The sequence below is a fragment of the Ursus arctos genome, unplaced genomic scaffold, assembly GCF_023065955.2.
Source record: "Ursus arctos isolate Adak ecotype North America unplaced genomic scaffold, UrsArc2.0 scaffold_13, whole genome shotgun sequence".
Lineage (NCBI taxonomy): Eukaryota > Metazoa > Chordata > Mammalia > Carnivora > Ursidae > Ursus > Ursus arctos.
Genome location: NW_026622797.1, coordinates 46969375 through 46991963, shown reverse-complemented (window position 1 = coordinate 46991963; position 22589 = coordinate 46969375).

Sequence of the window (22589 nt, the reverse complement as noted above, 5' to 3'; positions counted from 1 at the left end):
AAACCAAAAGGTATTTTATCATAAAAATTTGTGCTTTATTTTAAACAGTATAGCAGCAACAATATTTACCATGACACAGCAATGAGAAAATTACCGTCAAAGATAATAAATAGGAGAATGTTATTGGAGAGCGTTATTGGTTGAATTGTATCCCCACCACCCAGAATTCAGATGGTAAAGACTGAACCCCCCCAGTACTTCGGAATGTGACTGTCTTCAGAGATGGGCTTTTTAAAATGTAACTAAATTGAGATGTAATTGTTAGATTGGGTCCTAATCCAATATGACTGGTGTCCTTAAAAGAAGAGAAGATTGGGACACAGATGACACCCAAAAACCGACAGGGACAATCATGCGAGGACACAGAGAGAACCTGGTTATCTATAAGACAAGTAGAGAGGTCTCAGAAGAAATCAAACCTGCTGACACCTTGATCTTAGACTTCTAACTTCTAGAACTATGAAAATTGGGGTGCCTGGTGGCTCAGTTGGTTAAGCATCTGCCTTCGGCTCAGGTCATGATCTCAGGGTTCTAGGATCTAGTCCCCACATCTGGCTCCCTGCTCAGTGGGGAGCCTCCTTCTCCCTCTCCCTCTGCCACTTCCCCTGCTGTGTGCTCCTTCTCTCTCTTTTTGTGTCAAATAAATAAATAAATAAATAAATAAATAAAATCTTCAAAAAAAAATAGAATTATGAAAATAAATCTCTATTATTTAAAGCATCTAGTCTGTGGTATTTTGTTATGGCGGCTCCAGCAAACGACTATAGAGGATGATGGTGTGAGTGTACCTGTCAGAGGAAGGTAAAAATTGAAAAGTTCCATGTTCTCCTTTAGGTATGAAGGTGCTGGATAAGATAAACTCTGCTCTTTAAAATACCAAAACGTCTTTCAAAGTTCCCATTGAAAAGGTAAATTAACATTGTTTATTTCTCTGCCCACAATTTTTGTTCACTTTAGAAAATAGGCTTTTAGCAGTCTAGCATTTGCATTTGATTATCCAAAGAGGATTTAAAGAGTGTTAACAAAAAGAAAAAGAAAAAAGATCACTCGGTACACAGTGAGGGAGGAAAACAGGTGAAATGGGATGGAGGGTGAGAAAAGTATGTAGTATGCGGCGACCAGACTAAGTCAGCTCCTGTGCTTCTGTTGAAAAGTTTACGTTCATGGAGAAGTACAGCAAGGACCTCTAAAGAGTCACAGAGGGCCTGTGGCTGCTCAGAGGGAGCCAAGGACAGGGTATGATTCAGAGGCTATGTCTTGCTGATTAGCACTTTTTCACTTAAATTTGTAATCCGTAAGTACTTGCCAATTGATATTTTTGAGTTAGGGAAATACCAGAGGTTGTTCTTTGAATGTTTTAAAAATCATTTTTTAAATTTGAGTTTGCTTCTTTTTCTATGTAAGGTATACACTCCACCTTAAATAAATAAATAAATAGAGAGATAGATAAAATAATAAATAAATAAACAAACAGCAATAATTTCTACTGTTAGAATTTTGGCCACAATTCTACTACAGAATGCCCTTGTGAATAGCACAGAAATGGGATTAGGGACTCTTTCAGTAATAAGTTAATAAACATATACTACACTCGAAAAGTGATCTATGTGCTCAATTTAAATTACGTTCCAACTGACCTCACACTAAATACACTTTTTTGATCACATAAAAGCAGGGGATTAAGTACATATATAAATGCAGAATTAGGTGCTTCTATGATAAATATCTTTTGGTAAATTCAATGATAATTGCCTTTCTAGATGTAATTAGTTACTATTATTAAGCCTTTAGTAATTACAGGACTTCGACACTCAGTACAGTGGTATCACTTTTCTCTCAAAGTAGAGTGATATGTTTTTATTTTATCAAGCAAATGGAATTTGAATTCTTGAGAGACTGTGTACTAAGTTGCAAGTTTCATTCAAATTAAAATTCCCTTGAACCTAAGGATGGACTCACTCTTGGCAAAATATTTTTGAACTTTACTGGGCAACAACACAACCCATGGCATTACAGAAAACTCAGAAGAATGCACATATTACCTCTAATTGGAACTTACAGAAATTGCCGTCACCTAACCTCTCCCTAAGTTTTGAAATTACTTCACTACCCAAGCCATCTGTCATTTTACCCATGGGTGCTGGAATAAATTTAATGCATGGGGCAAATCATTGCCCTTTAGAGGATGCTAATCTAAGCACAGGTGGCACCTGCACAGGTATTAGAGCATATCCACAACTGGCAGTTACAGCACATTCCTACCTCCAGGGTGGTCAGTATAGGCATGCTGGGATTGTCCAAATTGCAGATGAACTCTTTTAGGCCTTTAATTTCCTGCCTGAACAACCACACATTTATTGATTGTTTTTGTGACCTTTTTTTAAAGCTAGTGAGTCATTTTAAAAAATGTGTTCCATGTTGTATTCTCTGTTTTCTCTTGTGCACTATTCTTCTAAAAATGTCTGTATTCTTGCTCTTAATTTTGCATTTCTTAAAATAAAACCCACAGAGGTAGTCAACATAAGTCTACCATCCAGAGTACTACATTACTAAAATGCATTCTCTGTTCTTACAACATAAAATCTTCCCAAGAAATGAACAGCTAAATAAAGTGAAGCTAAAATTTTAGTTACCTCAAGAGACAACAGAATGCCATGACATTCTAAGTCACTGTTGTTGGCCTTTCTGCTCGCCACCTGATGGCAAGAATTGATGGCCTCTACATATGTTTGACAATTCCCCAGTGGGTAAATTTCCCAGAGGCATTATGGCACTTCTGTCTCTTAGGAAGGAGACATTTGATTACTCTTCGAGGAAACGCCTATGCCCTTATGGAGAATGAGCAGTGTGGCTGAAGTAGGGGGTAAATGTTCTCTGCAGTTGCCTGTCCTGAAAAATCAATTGTTGCAAAGAAAGTGCATTGTTTTTAGTCCTTTTTCATGTTACTTAAACCAAAAATCAGTTCTTTCAGATTTCCCCCTAAAATCCTTTTGCCATTCAGGAAGGTCTTAAAACTGTAGAACTTTCCAAGGATTCCAGATGACAGGCATTCCCCTGGTTTCTTTCTTACCTGGCACATTTAAGTTAAATGCTCCTGTGGATAGGTCAGATGCTATGTTCCTTCCCTTTTAGAGAGGTGTTTTGAAAGGGCAGGAGATCTGAATTTCCCTAGCTGAAAACTCTGACTCGGCCTTAACCATAGAGCAGAAATACCCTCTGAGTCTGTATAAATACAGTGGCTTTGTGTTCTTGACAGGGCTTAAGCCTCATTGCTATGGTATTAACTGGGACACTACAGAAACCATAAACTAGTAACTATAACTCTCTCTCTGAAAACAGCTGCCATGGAGCTGTAGAATATTTTCCTTAGACTTCAAAGCCTTGACGTTTCAAGGAAAACCCAGCATTTTTGGCACAGTAGAGCTTACTCAACTAAAATGTCTTATATAAACTATTTGCACACATGAAAACTTCTATAAATGTGAAGAAATGTATTATTGTAAATGACTCATACCTTCAAAAATGATATAATTTTATATGATTTATATTACATACTAAAGATTATGGTAACTATAAAGGACCAGTACCTTATGTGAAACATTTAAAAATTTTATGAAATAAAACTAATTGGCCAAAATCAGATCTGCTGGGTCACTCAGCCAAAAGTATCCAGGAATGAATAGCAGGCTTGGAATCAAGATCACTGGAACACGGTGCTGACTCTGTTTTAACAACAACGTCATTTTGGGATGCTCCAACTGGAAACTTGCTCTTTAGGATTGGTGGGTTTCCATTGTGGATGCTAGTGCTCCAAATCAGAAACTCTCTTTATTCAAAGGTCCCAGGAAGAAGGGCAGCTTGCCGACCTACTCTACTGGAGTTATACACAAACCTCAGAGTGATATTCAGTGAATGTTTATTGGAGAGGTAATTGAGAAAAAGGTTTTAATGTCTAATATTCATAGAAATATGGGAGATGATATTTCATTCATACAACAATAATTGAACCTCTGTAAAATTCCATGAGGTCAGGAGTTTTTTTAATTAAAAAAACATGATGATTGACATAAAATTTTCAAAGGCTTGAAAATAAAACTGAGAAGGCAGTTCACGCAAATAGCTAAAGAGAGAGAAAAATGGTTAAAAATTTAAAAGACACCAAGGATCAATACAAGAGGTGCAATATTCAACAAATAGGAAATTGAGGGAAAAAAGAGATAATGGAAGGGAATAGCAGATCAAAATAAAAAAGAAATACGTGATTAGTTAGTAAAACTTAAGAAAGATATAGTCATTAGAGTCAGTCTATTAAGTATCAATAGGATAAATGAAGACACATACTTCACCTAGATATACTCTCATAAAATTCCATAAAATATAAGGAGAAGATTCTTGAAATTTCTAGTTGGAAAAAAATAGATAATCTACAAAGGAAAGTATCAGAAGGCCATTGGGCTTCTCATTAGCAATGCCTTAATGGTAGAATACGATAAAACAGTGTCTTAAAGTTCAAAGAGAAACTATTTCGAACCTTCAATTATATACCCAGCTAAACTATAATTAAGCACAAAGACCAGATAAAAATATTTTCAGAGACACAAGCACTAAGAAAGTTTACTTGATATGTACTGTTTCTGAACTTGTTATTCTCATATCCAAGCAAAATATAGGCTCTAAGAAAGAGTAAACTCAAAAGTTCAGTGAAAGGAACTCTTAGGATGGCAGTTGGTGAATAGGTCAACAACAGCTTATCTACATTGAAACAAGAATTGCTAACCTTTTAATGCAGATCAAGTCAGCTTTTAACTTCTGTTCAATTTAAGCATCAGGTCTATATTTCATATCTAAAACTATAAACCAAAATAAATCTACTTTAGGCCCCTATTCATAACTGTTTAAAGAACAGCAATTGACATTTTACTTTAAATACATAGCCTCGATGAAATTTTTAGGAGTAAGTCTTGCTGGTATGGTTACCAAATTACCTCAGATGTTCTGAATGTGATATTATATCCCAATTAATTAATTTACTCAACTCAATTGGCAACCACACATTGAAACCTGGAACAAACTGATAAATGGCTTCTCATCTGTTGTTAAGTGCTGCAATTAAGAAGTACACATACTGGTTGACTAAGCATTCCACCTTCATAAGGAAGTAATTGAACAAATGTGCCAAAATTAATCTAAAGAATTTTTACTGTAGTATTCAATGTATTCATTCAAGAAATACTCGAAGGATTTATCATTTGCAAAAAGTAAAAGAAAGAAAAGAAACAGTCGAAATACATAAAAATAAGTTATAGGATAAAGAAAATTATAGTCATACATTTTGTCACTAAGGCAGTGATTTTGTAAAAAGTAAAAGAAAGAAAAGAAACAGTCGAAATACATAAAAATAAGTTATAGGATAAAGAAAATTATAGTCATACATTTTGTCACTAAGATCGTTTATGGCAAGATCGTTATGGCATATTTGTTAAAAATGAGAGGTCTCCTAATATATGTTTAAAGGAGAAAAGCAACTTATAAGATGTTATATGATCTCAATTACATAGGTAGATAATAAAAATATTGGTTGATAGACAAAGTATCTCCTTCCTGGTTATATATAGTTTTTCCTACCCTTCTGGATCTGTGCTTCTCTTGAGACCATCTTCCTCCATAGCAGCAAGATCTAATTTCTTGTCTTCTAACTCCTCCTCAAGGGTGCCCTTCCCCCACTACATTTTGGATAAAGACATTTACCCCATGATTGTGTCCATATCATTCTTTACTGCCCCCTCACCCCATGCCTCTGCCGGATCACTCAGGCTTCACTTCATTTGCTGCCATTTTAGTACTACTATCCCTTCTTTCTCTAAAGAGCATTAACATTAAGCTTTTATGTGTAATGGGCTAATCAAAGATCTGTGAGTACTGGAGGGTAATTAAAGTTGAGGAAACAAACTATTTCAAATATGACAACTCCATGATACCTAGAAATTTACTGTCTATTCTCTTCCATAGGGAACTTTTTTCCTATTATGTTCTCCTGTGGGTATTATTCTATAGTGCTGTTATTTAGAATCATCTTTCCTTAACGCAGTATGTCTAAGAAATGCTTTTTAAATATCTTTAACAGTCTGATGAACTTTGTGAACTCTTTCTCAGAATAGGATTTTTTAATGTTAATGTTTATGTTGAGTTTTCCCAAAAAATGTACAATGCTTTCCCTAAGAGGAATGCATTTCCAGGCCAACTGCCCCAAATTTCTATTTCTTCCTTATATACATGTATTCTAGTTTTTTCCCTATCTCCATCTCTCTCTTGAGACAGAGACAGATAAATATATTTTCAACAGTGAGAATGAGAATAAAAAACATAATTTTACTCTCTTCTTTATCTGTACTTTATAAAAAATAAGATGTCTTTACATTGAACAAAGACTGTTTATAAAATAAAATAAGGAAAAGAAAAAAAAAATAAAGAAGTTCCACAACTACCTCTATATTAGGCTTTTATTACTTGTGATTATTAGTCTTGTTTGGGAAACTTTTGCATAGTGTTAACAATCACTGCCTAAAACGATGGAAGAATATCATTGGATTCTGAAGGCCCAGGGTGCCTGCCACTGTAGATTCTGAATTGTGTTGTGTACTGCTGCATACTATTTTCAATAAATACATTTTCATATCACTGTGTTTTGAGGCTACATGATGAGACCAATTGCAATAGATACTAGTCATATAAAACTAGATTGTAGAGGAAATACCCAGGAGAAATTGATGGAAGATTCAAGATTCATTCACATGAGTCAATCTCATATATAAAAGAATATTTCTGCTATTTGATGAGATAGATATCACATTGTGTTGGCCTTGGTGCAGGAAGCACATCTGGGAATAGGTCACATAGAACCACTAACTAACAGCTGTGTCTGGGATGGATCCCGATATTGACAAGAATTAAAGTACTTTGAGTCCTTTTACTTTGCGTAATTGGCCAAAAGCATCCTACTGGGCCATGGATGAGCTTGAGAACCTTTGGTCAAAAATTCATATTGAATGTTTAGATACATTTTGGGAAAAAATTTTCTTGAGTTAGTCCTCTGGAATGATTTGAATAATTTTATTGCTATTTCAAACTCCATTAACCATGCAAAAAGAGACACATTATTATCTCTTACTCTGATTCAGTTAAAATTCTGAAAAATCTGACAACAGAACATTTTCTGCTCTGTCACCATTAAACTTCAGCACCATTAAGAGAATGTGCACTATTATTTACTCTGGGATATTTTTTTTACCTTTTTCAGAATTTTACGCTATATACTGTATTTAATGTTTTAAAGTTAATTACTATGCCCACTTGAGGTCAGAGCACTTAGTAGAGCATTTCTCAGAACTATTTTGATGTTCTATTAATTAAGACTCAGGTCCATATGGAAACAAAATGGTTTTCTAACATATTTATTCCTTCTATTTAATATTTATTAAGCAGAATATGCATTAAGCAGTTTAATAGTTCTTATTAGTAATATTTAGATACAAAATTTTAAATAAGATATAGCTCATGTTTCATTTATTTTTTAAATAGTTTCATCAGTAGATCCTAAATATTTGCTGAATGAATACACAAATGGTAGTAGTTATCCCTGAGTTCTTACTTTCTCTGATTTAATTCACTGTAGATAGACATAGTCTCCTTATTCAATACCAGTAATTCTCATACTCCATCTTGTTTAAAACAGGGGTATAGCAGGTATCATTGTTTGTGCTAAAATGATAATTTTTGAATACATATAGTCAAATTTTTTAACAGTTGCTTAAATGATTCTTTCAACAAAAGTGAAAAAATCCTTTATTTTTTTCTATAAACAACTATGACAAAAAAATTATTCCCTTACTCCCTGTGGTAGTCATACACAACTGTGATTGTTTTCCCTTCTTACCCCCCGCCCCCAACATCAGTTTCTCTCTTCTGTGACCCAACTTATTTTACTTTGATCTCAGCTTGGAGCTGAGAAGATATCGTCAAAGGCCAGCAGGGGTTGTTCAATTATGTTGATGGTGGCAGAAATGGCCTGAAATGTGTCAGGGCTCTGGATTATATCCCAAGAAAGACTCTGGATAAAGACTAGACAGAGTCTCCTATTGTTACTATGAGCCAAGCTTATTTCCAAAAATTTGCAAAAACTCTAACTGCACTAGATAAGTGTCTTCACGTATGACAAATCATGGAGGATGAAAGAAGATGATGATTGTATACATCTGACAAGAATCACCAACAATGGATTCGGAGTCAGAATAGCCTGGGGAAAGACCTGAGCTGTCCAGATTCTCCTGTATTCATGATACTTTCAAATATATTTAGCACACTTGCCTAGAATATGGTAGGCATTCAAAAAATGTTTCTCAACTGATTTAGAAACCTATTTGCGTGACTCCTTTGATTATCAAAGCAGCAAACTGGCAGTTCTGAATATTATTTAAGAATGGAAAAAAAAGAATGAGAATAGAAGATAGAAATAGTGATCAGCCTAGGAAAAATGTTTGTTCTTCACCATACTTAACTAAATTCTTCAGACATCAGATGATCTAGTGATTTTTTTTAGGAACAAAAGGACACAAATTTGAACAGATCTCCAAAATCAACAGGGTAGTTTTCAGTGCCTCTGCTTGTCTAGGCCATTTGGTGGTGGCCTGAATAATGAGCACCTTCAAAGGCACCTGCATTGAAAGATGCTGGTGACCTCACACACACAGTCAGTGGTTAGCGTTAGACTTAGGTTGCAATCAGAACCCATAGAGAAGTTGCATAGAAATCCCAACTGTGAATTCCCAGAAGCATTTTTAAGGCAAAGAAGAGCTGAGTATTTTAATGGAGACATCTATCAAATGGATAGGTGTTTTTTTTTTTTTAAGTTGAACTATAGATTACAAATGAATTTTTCTCCTAACCCTGCCCTCATATCCTTTTATTACTTTGATCAAGACCCTTAACTCAAGAGTGCCTCAGTTTCCTCATCACTATAGCCAGGTGGTTAAATTAAATTATTTCTCAGGGTTCCTTCTGCTTCCATTGTGTGATTCATCCTAAAAATCAGGTTTCAAAGCTTCTAAAAGACTGGGTATTCCTAGAGAATAAAAATACTCTCTTATGGTTCCACAGCTGTGTAGTATAAAAATTACCGTCTCAGTCTTTTTCTGTTAGATGATTTAGTTTGACCCTATCACAAAATACCTTTTAAAATGGACCTCTCTAATGTTGAGAAAGACTTGGACATACTTCTGTTTTTCTTTTTAATTTTAATACACTTTTTCTCTAACACTCAGTTTGTCAGGTTGATTATATTATAATAACTAATATAAAAGATAGTATGGTATTTCTAATATTTGTCTCAATTTCTCTTTCTCCTTCCACATTACTGATTTGAGTTTTCTGACCTGGCTGTTTGATAGGCTGACAGTGATGTAATTAAGAATGATTTTTTTGCTTTTTCAAAAATGGATATTTAAAGCCTTTGAAAGGAAATAGATATTACTGAAACAGCAAGAGAAAATAAGATTAATACAATCCCAATCATATGCAAACCAACATTGTTCAGAAAATGGAGATGGAAGAAGAATTTTTTATTTAAATTTTCTGTCATTTAAGTTTATTATTTATTACTTGGCATTTTTAGGCAGCTCTAATTCTACCATTTTAGAAATAGTTACAGGTATTTGATGGGTGCTTGTGGTTATCTTTCACTTTGACATGATAAATAATAAGCATCACTTTCAGTCATGTAAGTCCAATTGTAATAGAATCCCCAACAAATAATTTTAGAATGAAAATTGCTATGGTGGGACATCTGGGTGGCTCAGTTGGGTAAGCTTCTGCCTTTGGGCTCGGGTCATGATCCTGGATCCTGGGATCGAGTTCCACATCTGGCTACTTGCTCAACAGGGAGCCTACTTCTCCCTCTGCTTGCCACTCCCCCTGCTTGTTCTCAATCTCTCATAAATAAATAAATAAATAAATAAAATCTTTAAAAAAATAGATATCTATTTCCAAATACAATCACATTCTGAGGTACTGGGAGTTAGGATTTCAACATACAATTTTGGGGAGATGCAATTCAGTCTATGACACCCTATTAATAGTTATGTTATTTCCAAAATTTTGTTTTAAAAAAATCATATTGTAATAAAATCATTTTATTAAAAGGTTTCCTTATGATCACAACTTTCTTTAGGGTATATATCTAGAAGTGGGATTATTTTTTTTAAGATTTTATTTATTTATTATGTCAGAAAGAGAGAGGGAGAGAGAACTAGCACAAGCAGGGGGAGCAGCAGGCAGAGGGAGAAGCAGGCTTCCTGCTGAGCAAGGAACCCGATACGGGGCTCGATCCCAGGACCCTGGGATCATGACCTGAGCCTAAGGCAGATGCTTAATGACTGAGCCACCCAGGCATCCCAGAAGATGGATCTTTAAAGAGGTAATTAAGTTAAGATGAGGTAATTGGGAGTGGACTAATTCAGTATGACTAGTCCTTTTAAGAAGCAGACATGAACAGTTACATGAACATGAACATTCCTGCCCAGCAAGCATGAGGAAACCATTCCTTTTTAGATGACAACAGAGACCAAGTGGGAAACCTGGACTTCTAGCCCCACCTGGCAGTAACAAAGTAGTGCCATTACCCATTCCCGGCAGAGTGGTGTCAGATGATGCCAACTGAAACAAGGTTTCAAGAACTTCCAGAGTCACAGAATGTCCATGCTTCAGTTGAAAATCACTTGTAATACCACAAATGAATGAATTAGAAAAGATAATCAATAGATGATGGAGATGTTAGAAGTAACTCCACCAAGATGATGGAGGCGTTAGAGAGGAGACTCACTTCTCATAGTGATGTTGACCCCTCCACTCATGGCTGTCTTGTTTGATTGCTAATGACTGCAGCTACCTGGGACATGTATGTTGCCATTTTTCTTGTTGTTTTACCTAACATCTATAAGTTTTCTTGGCCAGTGGGTTGGTTTGATACAAGCTACTCTGCCATTGTAAGATCAGAAATCCTACAGCCAATATTTACACTAAAGATATCGATAAATAATTACAGGAGGCTGATTTACAAAATGTGTATGAAAGAGACCAAAGGGTTTCGCTTGACCACAAACAGCAAAACCAAAACACTAGAGTCAGAGAACTCAGAGAAGATAATGTATCTGTTAGGCTCAGAGACTAAAAAATGAAGAGTTTTCAAACCTCTCACTAAGATGATGAGAGACCAATAAAATTACATAACAGAGGAACTATCTGAGTGCATGGAGCATGTTTGGCTTGGATAGGGATAATTATAGGTAGATGTTAGGAGTGGAATTAGAGAAAGCTTTATTTGAAGGTTGTAATGGGGAAGGTGTAGAAATGATTTGAGTTCATCTGTACATCTAGAAAATTCAGGAATGCAGATTTTGCTTAAATTGAACATTGAAACTTCCAGCCCACAGGGCTATCCAACAAAGCCCTGGGCCCTTCCAGAAAGCAAGTCCCTTACTAGTCAAGCTTATATTAGATGATCACAGACACAGTGTTATAGAGAACATTTTTTTCCATTAGGAGGTAAGTTGCATTAGAACAGATAAACAACAACAGAAATAATTATTTCTTTATTGAAAGTAAATGATATGCCTGGTGCTCTGTAAGCACCTTATATCAAATATGCATTTAATCCTTTATTATTTTCACTTTACACGTGAGGAAACTGAAACATAGAGTATCAATAATTGGCTTTGGGTAGAACAACTAGCAAGAAACTGAGATAGGACCTAATCACAGGCAACCTGTCTCCAGAGACCACACTCTGATGCATCAAACCATACTGTCAAAGTGAAGATATTTTTTCATTTCATGCTTTAAAGTGGTTCAGAAATAGGTGGGGTATAAACCACTCACAATGAAATGAACAATGTGTATTTTACTTGTCTACCATTAGGATAATGTTGCAAATAACATGGTTAACATAGTCATGGATTCCACGTTATTTGCTATGTGCTTTATTTACTGAATCAGTATAAGAAACAAGGGGTATGCTCTGATAGAGCTGATTGTCTAAATAACACACTCACAAGAAGATATACAATACTATAGCGGTATATAAAATTTGCCTCTGTGTGTGTGTGTGTGTGTGTGTGTGTACATATAAAATAAATTGATCAGGCATGTAGCAGTTTAATGTCTTTGGGTAGCATTACATAAATATCATAATAGTGGACTTGATGGAACTTTGAAATGTCATTTAATACCACTCTAATGCTTACTTCGACTATACTGGTAGATTTATTACAATCATTTTAAAATGCATGCTTTTGGAACTTGCCAGGCAAAAGATTCTAAGATCCTTTTTGTTATCCAAATGATTGTTTTCATAAGTATTGTTAGAATGTTTTCCCTTATTTACAACTAGAATCTTTCTATGGAAACCACAGCCATATACCTCCATTGCTATCCCAAACGCAGGCAGGTTTCATCCATTACACGTTTGGACCCATTTGATGCTGGCCAGTTAACAAAAATGGACCTAATGCCATTTTGTTATAATTTTTTGTGTGCAATCCTTCAGATGTTGAAGAATCAATCATTAATTTTGCCTCTTGTGATTAGTGTGAGGATCCACATAAGAACTATTTTAACCAAAAATAAGCATTAGACTTGACTGTTTTTGAAAGGTTATCAAAATAACATTAAGGAGTGCTATCTTACCTCAGTGCAATTATGACAGTTGACCCCCTTAATTAACTCTGTAACTACATTTCATATTTTCTCTTAGAGCCTTTGACACAAATGTTTCAGCATTTGCCTGAAAGCCTATTTTTCTCTTTTACTTTTAAAGTCTTCAAAGGAGTCTGGAATTTCAGAAAACTGTCAAAATGTGTTGAAACATATTTAAAGGAATGCATATTTTTATGGGATGGCATAGTTTGTATATGCTATTTTCTAGGTTTTCAGCTACAAATAAACTAGGAAAGGGTTTTGTGTGGGGTAAATACCATAGTTGTCACAGGGCAGAGGGGACTCTCCAGTGTCTTTGACTTTTGTCCAGGAGAAATTAAGAGAAGAATTCATCAAATGTGAATGTTAAGAACTCAGAAACAGGAATGTTTGTCCAGAGCCCCAGGCCTCAGAGCAAATGCTCTTATGCTGCTGGGCTCCAGGGGAAGACTGAAGCCAAAGTCAACATGAGCAGAAACTCCATCTGACTGATGCTGTGGAAACAGCTGTGAGCACTTAGCTGGAAAACCACCTCAGATTCCTCTCCCAGAAAACACTGATGACATGGGAGATGGGGAGCAGGAAAGCTCTGTCCGGGTCTCTCTTCAGCTGTGGTCAGAAAAAAAAAAATACCTTCCTTTCCTGAAAACTGTAAATAGATGAGTTCAGCCCTGGTCATAATAAACCACCAAAAAGAAAAAGGAAAAAAAAAAAACTTTTCTTTTCCTTAAATTAGCTCATGTCTCCTCCTTTCTTTGTATATTAATCGGTATTTGGCTTACGTCATCTTTTATGTGGATTTTTTGGGTAAAGACTCATTTGATCTTAGGTTCATCTCCTACATGAAATTGGAGAGTATTCAGAACAGCATTAAAGACCAACTTGACTAGTGAATGTTGAATTTTAATAAGTTTTCAATTTGTAAGGATAGCCATAATTCTTTTGGTTGAGATTTTATTTTCCTCTTATTATTCTCCCTGGTAGCTTTCGTTTTAATATTACATGAAACAATGAATAGATTTTGATCCAGTCTGGGGAAGTGAATTTCTTCCCTTGCAATCACAGCTTTAAAAACTAGCATGGTCTTCTAAAGAAGAGCTATGGGTAAAGTGGGTAAAAAATCTTAAAAATAGGAACAACTAAGGGAAAAGGGAAGCAGAGATGGCATTATTGCACTTCCGAACATTCTCTATATTATAAAATGGCACATAGCCAAAGTATCCAATGTTGACAATAAAGTATCTGGACTGGACAAAAACAAGTGCTATTTATAAATATACATCATCAAAAATTAATTTGTCTTTCTGTTTAGATACCTATTTAATCATTTAAATTTCATACTTTTATGATAAATTTAATTCTGGTCCCAATTGTCAATATATAACATGCATTATTAAAATAAATGATAAATTTTAAGCATGATTTTTAAAGTGACTTGCATTATTGAGCACCGTGCTTATAAAGTAACTAGTATCATTCTAAAACGATGATATCTCAAAAGTTTAAGGTGAATTTCATGCATGTGTTCAACAAATATTTGTTGTGAATAGGCACTATTCTAGACTGACGATATAGCAGTAGACACAGCAGACTCCTTTCCTTCATGGAGATTATATTGTAGTAGCGACGCAATATGCAATTAAAGAAATGAATATATTATAGGTCAGGTTTAGATAACTGCTATGGTGAAAAATAAAATAAGGAAAGGCAAATAAGGCACATTGAGGTTGGCAGCTGCCAATTTATATAAGGTGCTCAGGAATGGCCTCTATAAAACAAGTTATTTATAAGCAAAGACATGAAGTCAGATGGAGAATCATGTCTTGTGTCTATTGGTCAGAAAAATGTCTGAGGCAAAGAGCAAAACAAATGCAAAGCTCCTGAAGTATAAAGATAGTTGGTTTATTTGAAAAAGTTCAGGTGACCAGTTTGGCTAGACAAACAGAATGGAGGGAGACTGACAGGGCAGAGGGTAGTGGGGATCAGAGCAAGGAGGGTCCTGTGGGCATCTGGCTTTTGGTCTGAGATGGAAGCCACTAGAGAGCTTTGAGCAGAAGAGAGGCCCAACTTAACAGAAGTTTCCGGATCCCTCAGGCCCCTGTGTGGATAATGGAATAGGGAGGTAAGAGAAGAAAGAGAGGAATCATAGGTCGAAGGGAGGAGAGGCTTGGAACAGGGTTGTGGCAATGAAAAAAAGTAAGAAGTGGTTGTATCTTGAAATTATTTTGAAAGCAAAACCCATAGAATGTGCTCATGATTTAAAGAGGATTCAGAGTTGACTCCAAACTGATCAGAGCAACTGGAAAAGTAGATGGAAGGCTTTTGAGGAACTGAAATGCTTTGGAAACATTAAGAGATCCCTCAAATGTCTCAAATGGCTAAGAAACTGCAGACAAGAGAAGTAGATGCAAGTTGATTTTATGGGGAGGTATAAAGCTTCCAGGTCTGGGTGAGAGGAATAAAGTAGAAATAGCTAATGATTGACTCTATATAGGGAATTAATTCAAGGTACTGAGCCAAGAAATGAGAAAAAATTGCTAGAAAAGAAATAGTGTATCAGGAGCTTTCCCAGGACTAGAATGATAGAGTTTCCAAGGCTAGGCTATCTTCTGAAAGCCAGAGTATTTACTTTAAGATGTGAAGACAACTGATAGGGTATGGAGGGTTCCAGCAAAAGACATCTACTTACTAATCTCCTAGTCAACAGTGGAATGCAGCTACTCAGAGACATACAGGATAACACTGTGCTGTGATCAAGGGCTCTGGCAACATGCAGATGAAAATCCTGGCTCTGCCACTTATAATTTGTATGACCTTGGGCAAGATATGTGACCTTTCTGAGTTCCTTCATCTTTAAAATAGTGGTCGGAGAATTAAATGAGGTAATGACTGTAAAATTCACAGCACAGTGCTTTTCGCAGAATAAATTCCAATGACTGTTATCTGTATCACCACCAGCCCTCAGAGATGCATCTGAGCAGAAATGAGATTTCAATGATCAGGGCCCCAGTAGGCTAGATAGAGCAGAGAGCATGCAAATCTCCCTTTACCAGCATGAAAAAGAACAGCTGCTTCCCATATGGAAATAAGATGCTTGGAATTTTTCATGTTATTGCTTTTTTTATGTCTCCTGAGTTGTCACCCAAAAAGGCTAAAGCACCTCAGATGTAAATGTCATGGTTTTTCACTTCTTGGAAGAATTTGAAATGAATGTGCATTCAAAGAATTGCCTTAAAACAATAGAAATGCAGTTATAATTTTCTTATCAAAGCAGTTACTGAAGTATGAATTTTATAATTACAATTAAGAAGAAATATGAATGCAGACAAGAAGGGAAAATGAAAAACTGCAAGAGTTGTAGTATTGTGGAATTATGATTTTTTTAATCTCAAAAAGCTTTATTATACCATATTTTGTAATATATATTTACCTATTGTTTTTATAAATTTATAATTTATGTTATAATGCATATGTACTTATATGTAAGCATATGTGCATAGTAAAATGCTAAGTGATTATATATATCAAAATATGAGAGTAGTTATGCCTCGATGGCTATGGATAATTTTTCAATTAATTATATTTTCAAAATTTTCTAAAGTTTTTTTGTAACATAATTTTACCAAAATTAACAGCTCTGTTCAGAGTTAGTGAGAATAAGATATATGCTTATCCCCAATCTTATTAATAAATGGCAAAATATTGATCTCCCAGTCAAACATCCATAGATGAAGTTTTATTCCTCATGGTAAGACAGTTTAGGTCTTTTTTCAAGGTTCTTCATGGAAAAAATATTGTAAAGGCTACTTATTAGGTATTAGCTTTAATAAGTACCCATTCATTCATTTACTCACAGTAAATAGGAGTCAAAAGTCACCACAAATGCGTAAGTAAATGAGATCAGAGTATTAAATAAGATGTAACTGACTAATTAAATGTTGACCTATTTGGTATAGTTTGAGTTATTCTGTTTCCTAGGTCCTCTCAAATCAGAAAATCTCTAACTTCCTTACAAAAATTAATGTAATAATGACGAAATATTAAATTATCTAACCAAGTCAATGTTATTCCTAGTATTCTTAAATGACTGAGTAATATTCACTTGTTCCTATAAAACTTGCTCTCACTTCCATCTTTAGATTATCAAGTATTCTAGCCAATCTCTTAAGCACCATCTGGCAATTTCTAGGTAGGGATAAGTGTTGGGAAATAGACACCTATTGTGGTTCATGGATGCCCTGTGCATTTCCTGAAGCTGTCTGCAAAGGTATTGTTTCCATATAAACCTCACAAAGCCTCAGAGCATATCAAATTTCAGATAGTAGTGACTATCTGGAAGACCTTACCCTGTTTAGTATTTTTGCTAAATAAAACTACTTAGCCTTTAGCAACTGGCATCTGCTATAAATGTCAGTGAAAACATACATAGGAATTTTCTAATGTTGGGTTTTACTCACATTACCCTTGGCTGGCAAGAAAACTTCTCATTTAATAATCTGTAAGTTTCATGGAAACTTGTTGTTCAATATACCTACAGAAAATATCATACAACCCTAAGAAGCCTCAGGAATAAGATGCTATCAAGGTTCTACATGCCGGTCTGGTCATATTAAAGTGCTTTGTGGATGCCAATGAGCATGATGTGAGATAACAAAAAAAGCAGGTAACTTTACGTCCAAGGAAAATTTATCCTCATAAATTTTAGTAAGAGTCGTGGCTGCTAATTAAGGCCAACTCTCAAGGCCAAATGTAGTTGGCCTTCATCAATCCACCTGATTCAGTACAGCTGTTCCTAAGGGAAACTGGAGGCATGTAATTTGTTCTCACAGGATTTGTATTCTGTCTTATTTATTTATGATAGATCTTTGGGTTTAGAGGTTACATAACCATATGTTTATAATACCATTAATTGACCACATAATTTATGTATTGCTGACCATGAAAGTAATTTTTAGGGACCATACCAATAAAAAAATTAAAAAGACCTCTTAATGATATAAAATGTGAGTACCCCAAGTGCCTTTGAGTTATTCTGTTTCCTAGGTCCTCTCAAATCAGCAAATCTCTAACTTCCTTACAAAAATTAATGTAATAATGACTAAATATTAAATTATCTGCAATGATAATTTAATATTTTTTGTAACATAATTTTTTGTAATTATGTAACATAATTATGTTACAAAAAATGATCAATTCGATCATGTAGGCAACTACAGAAATCACATTGTTTTGCATTTCTGGATTTGGAGACAAGCCACAATTTGAGAACACTCAGGAAGAATTAGCAATGCTGACTCTGCCGTGAACAACACAATTCAAAGAGTGCTTTCCTGAGACTTTAAAAATTGTTTGGCAAGGAGAAGGGGAGGATAGTGAAGAATACAATTCAGAAGGTGACCTAGCTGAGACAGGTGAGAAATACACTTGAAAGGAAAGTGGGAACTTTTGCTATTTGAGTTTAGGAATAGTGTGATAGATAATGCAGGCTTATAGAAGGTCTTATCTTACAAATAACATGTTTTGGTTCCAGGATGATATAAAGTTTGAATAATAACAGCCAGATTCCATTATTATTAAAACTATTCTCTTTCCACAGTTGTAATTGGATTAGAGCCCAAAATTCCAGAGCAGTGGGTCTTAGGAGGAATAGTATGTAGAAATGGAGCATTGACTGCTTAAGAAAACAATAAAAAGGGACACAAGCGTAAGTTTATATGAAATTTCACATTCCAACAAACTTCTTTTCTTTACCCTCCTGCTATCCTCTGTGGAGATTCAAAAAATTTCAGATTTTTGACTCAGTGCACATTAAAAAATATATAATTTATAAACTTCTTTCCTCGATGTTTCAACAAAAGGAATGTTGCCTTTACAGCTGTCAAATGTGGGGGTTACACATATATTCCAATGAATACAACTCAATACCACTCAAAATATTCTTAGAGACTACTTTTCAGAATTTTATTCTGGATCCATTATAACAACATAGAGAAACTTTCTTTTCTCCCTCCCTTTCTCTCTTTGCTATAACACTGAAATAGTCTTTCACCCATACTTTTGTTTAAATGAATTTTGGCTCCTCCCAAAAATTAATCCTCTTCCTTTAACACATGACTATTCACCACTAAGGAGAACTAAAAGAAGAAAAACAAAGAAGTGTGCTTCAGACATAAAAGGAAATCTATAAGAGTAGTGGGGGTATTAAAATGGTAATCACATCCCCACCAAGCTGTGACAAAACTGAATAGAACAGAACTCATCTGGAGCTGTGTTAAAAAGTTAATTTAATTACTTTATAGTCCAACCTCATAAATCAAGAGATTAAGGACCCAATATTTCTTTTGTCTGATCATCTGATCATGGAAGTTTTGCTCACTACACCTGTGGGCAAGAAGGATGTCAGACACAAGTAACATTCTTGCTTTGTGTTTATGAGAGTTGTCATTTTTTAAATAAGAAAATAGCATATTTTGAAAGAGATTAGGACAAATAAAAACATAATTCTGTATAAAATAACCAGGAAGATTACTGTTGGATGACCAGTCAAGCCACATGGATGATTATGATTGGTGGGGGGTGATTATGATTACTCTGGATGGATGGATGGCTTTAGAGGTAGTAAAGGGCATGTTCTATAGGGTTTCAGTCCCAGCCCTTTGACTTACTAGCCATATGATCTGGAACAGGTCCTGCACATTCTCCGTGCCTTAGCTTCTCCATCTCTAAAGGGGGGATTATAATAAGAAGACGTAATAGAGTTGTGAAGGCCTCATGAGATAATACATGTGAAGACCTCACAACAGTATTGAGTAGCCATGTGTACTCTATGCATATTGCCTTCTGTATGATTGCTATTATACATGAATAGCTGATTATGATTTCTTAGTCAAGGGCAAAGAGATGTAAGAAATAGTAGAAATAGAAAGGGTTGAAAAATCATGAAACAAAGAGTCTTTCTCCAGTGATTTCAAGTAAAATAGGTCAACAATAAGGATCAGTCTTAGCTCTGGGTCTCAAAAGCTTCTTTTCTTTTCTTTTTTTTTAAGATTTTATGTATTTATTTGTTTGAGAGAGAGAGAGAGAGTGGGGAGGGGGAGCCAAGGGAGAGAGAGAGAATCCCAAGCAGACTCCTAACTGAGAGCAGAGCCTGACACGGGGCTCAATTTCACAACCCTGAGATCATGACCTGAGCCCAAATCAAGAGTCAGATGCTTAAATGACTGAGCCACCCAGGCACCCTTCAAAAGTTTCTTCTCTTTCTTAATTAGCACTTTCTAAATGGGAACACATGTTTTTTTTTTTTGAAAATAACTGCAACAAAAATGTAGAAACTATTCATGCTGAATAACGGAGTAGAATAATAGCATTTATGTATCTTTAAGTTTCTGAATACATTTTATGATTAAATCTTCTCCTTGGTGAATTCTAGTTAGTTCATAAAGATACTAATTTAGATTTTTGACATTCAAGTGTTTTGGTATTTGTGGAAAACAAGTATTTGATGAATGCTGGTACTTAAAAGGCATAAAAAGTTTCAAATGATGTCCTAAAGTAGAACTGTAATTCATATATATACAACAACGATGATGAGAGTTACAACTAATTGAGAGCCTATAAAATGCCAGACACTGTTCTTTGCACTTAACATGAAACAGCTTATTTAGTCTTCTTCACAACCCTACGAGCTGGATACTGTTTTTATTCTCTAAGGTAAGGAAGCTTTGGCAGAGAGAAACTAAGGAATTGGCCAAGATGGCATAGATGTGAAAAAGCTACGATGTGAAACAGAGTGAAATTATCTAAGCAGGCATTTCCCAATCTTCCAGAAATAGTGCTCTATACACCATGCACACTTCTTCCCTGAGTGCCCTGCTTGTTGAAGTTGATGGAGAGAAATCAAACGATCTATGATAAGATGATAGGCTGATAGCCTTTTGTACTGATGGGGTCCCTTTGTTTATTGCAGCTCTGGCCCAGAAAGCTGCAGCAGGAGTTATTACTGTAAAGACACAGATGCCTGGGGCAGAAGCAATTGCTTCATGAAGTAAGACTCCCCTTTGCATATTCATTACACACATTTATACATTAGTCTCAGCCTATCTCAAACAGGGACATTCTCTTTCTTTGTGGCCTTTCTTGTAGCTTCCCAGGGTTCTTTCCTAAATTGAACGAAGGCCTCTAAGAATCAGCTTTGAAATTGCCATGGCTAATTGTCTAGGAGATGTTTGTATTCAAGCAAACACCAGGACTGACATCCTAAAACAGAACATCATAACCTTTGTTGGCTGATTCCCCTGGAGATGATTAATGGAGACATGACTAAATACACTTACTGGCTATAAAAGCAAATTAGGAGGAAAAAAAGCAAAAAAAGAAGGCCATTGGGTAGAGATACCAACAAACCTTCCAGGGCAACCTGCTTTACGACTTGCTAAGAAAGGCATTGATGTCTTCCCTCAAACACTCACAGATGATTTAGAAAATCACCTCATGGTAGTTTTATCATGTTGGAAATAAAGTTTTATAAAGTACAGAAGACTCTCAGTGTTGTCAGTATACTTTTAGTATATAATCTGATTCCTTGATTAATCCTTTTTGAGATGAGGACAAACACATGACAGGGCACATGGATATAACTATCGTGTCTACTGAAATATATAACTGCATATCAGGTGAGTGATAAGGGACACAGGCTTACTAAAGAATGTTGCTAGGTTCTAAGGGGTTCCCATATGTATTGGCAATAGGTTATGTTGTTGCTACTAGTTTTTTAGCTAGAGCAATTTTCAAAACATAAAACAGAAATAGGAACCATATGGATACATTTATACTGAATTCAGCCTTTGGGTTTTAATGTAGAAGACTGGCATATTTATTTTTAACAGTATCAAGAAATTATGAAATAAAAAATTAATGAAAAAAAATTAATGAAACTTTACTTTATAGCCAAAAGAAATACACTTCAAAAAGGGAACACATTACTGCATGTTATTTTTTATGACATTTTACAAATTTAGGTGTAGAAAATTGAATTTGGGACACGTTACTGTGAGTGGTTTAAGATTTAAGCTTAATTTTTTCATTTGTAAACTTGAGATAATAGTTACAAAGAATAAATGAGAAGACATAGGTAAAATATTTAGGAGAGTGTAAATGACTTTATGCATATGGAATAAACATTATCTATTATGTTTCTAGATTAATATGACTTATCTAGAAAGGTGTCATCATTAATAAATTTTGCTGAAATTACCGAATTTCAGTATGGATAAGAATTAATTAGATTAATTCTCTGCATTATTAAAGATGAATATGTCAAATGGAAAAAGGTTTAGAGAAAATCCAGAAACCATTAGGAATAACATGTTCATCCCTATTGGGAAGGTTAGATAAATTACATAAAGAAAGGGAAAATATAATAGAAGACAATATGATCAAATTTCAATATATATAACTTTTGTTATCAAATCATTATGTTTGATTAGCTGATGGAGGGTAGGCTCACCTAATTTGTAACAGCATAAATAAAACAGAATAGCACACATATTAAGTGACAAAATTAGGGTAAAAATATAGCTTGACAGCCACTATGGTGTACCCAATCCAACAAGATTGAATTTAAGTGAATGGGCTATAGAATGGAATTTAGGACAAATTCAGTTTGAATGAACTTACTTTAGGTGAAATGCTTAGGAAGAATATATGTATCATCTTATGTTTGAACTTTATGTTTGCTGTCTTTAATAGTAGGATGTATCAGTCTGGTACATCAGCTAGAATAGGTTGGACATCAAATACCAAAACAGCTTACAAAGGAAAAATCCCACCTAGCAATAAGTCCCAGA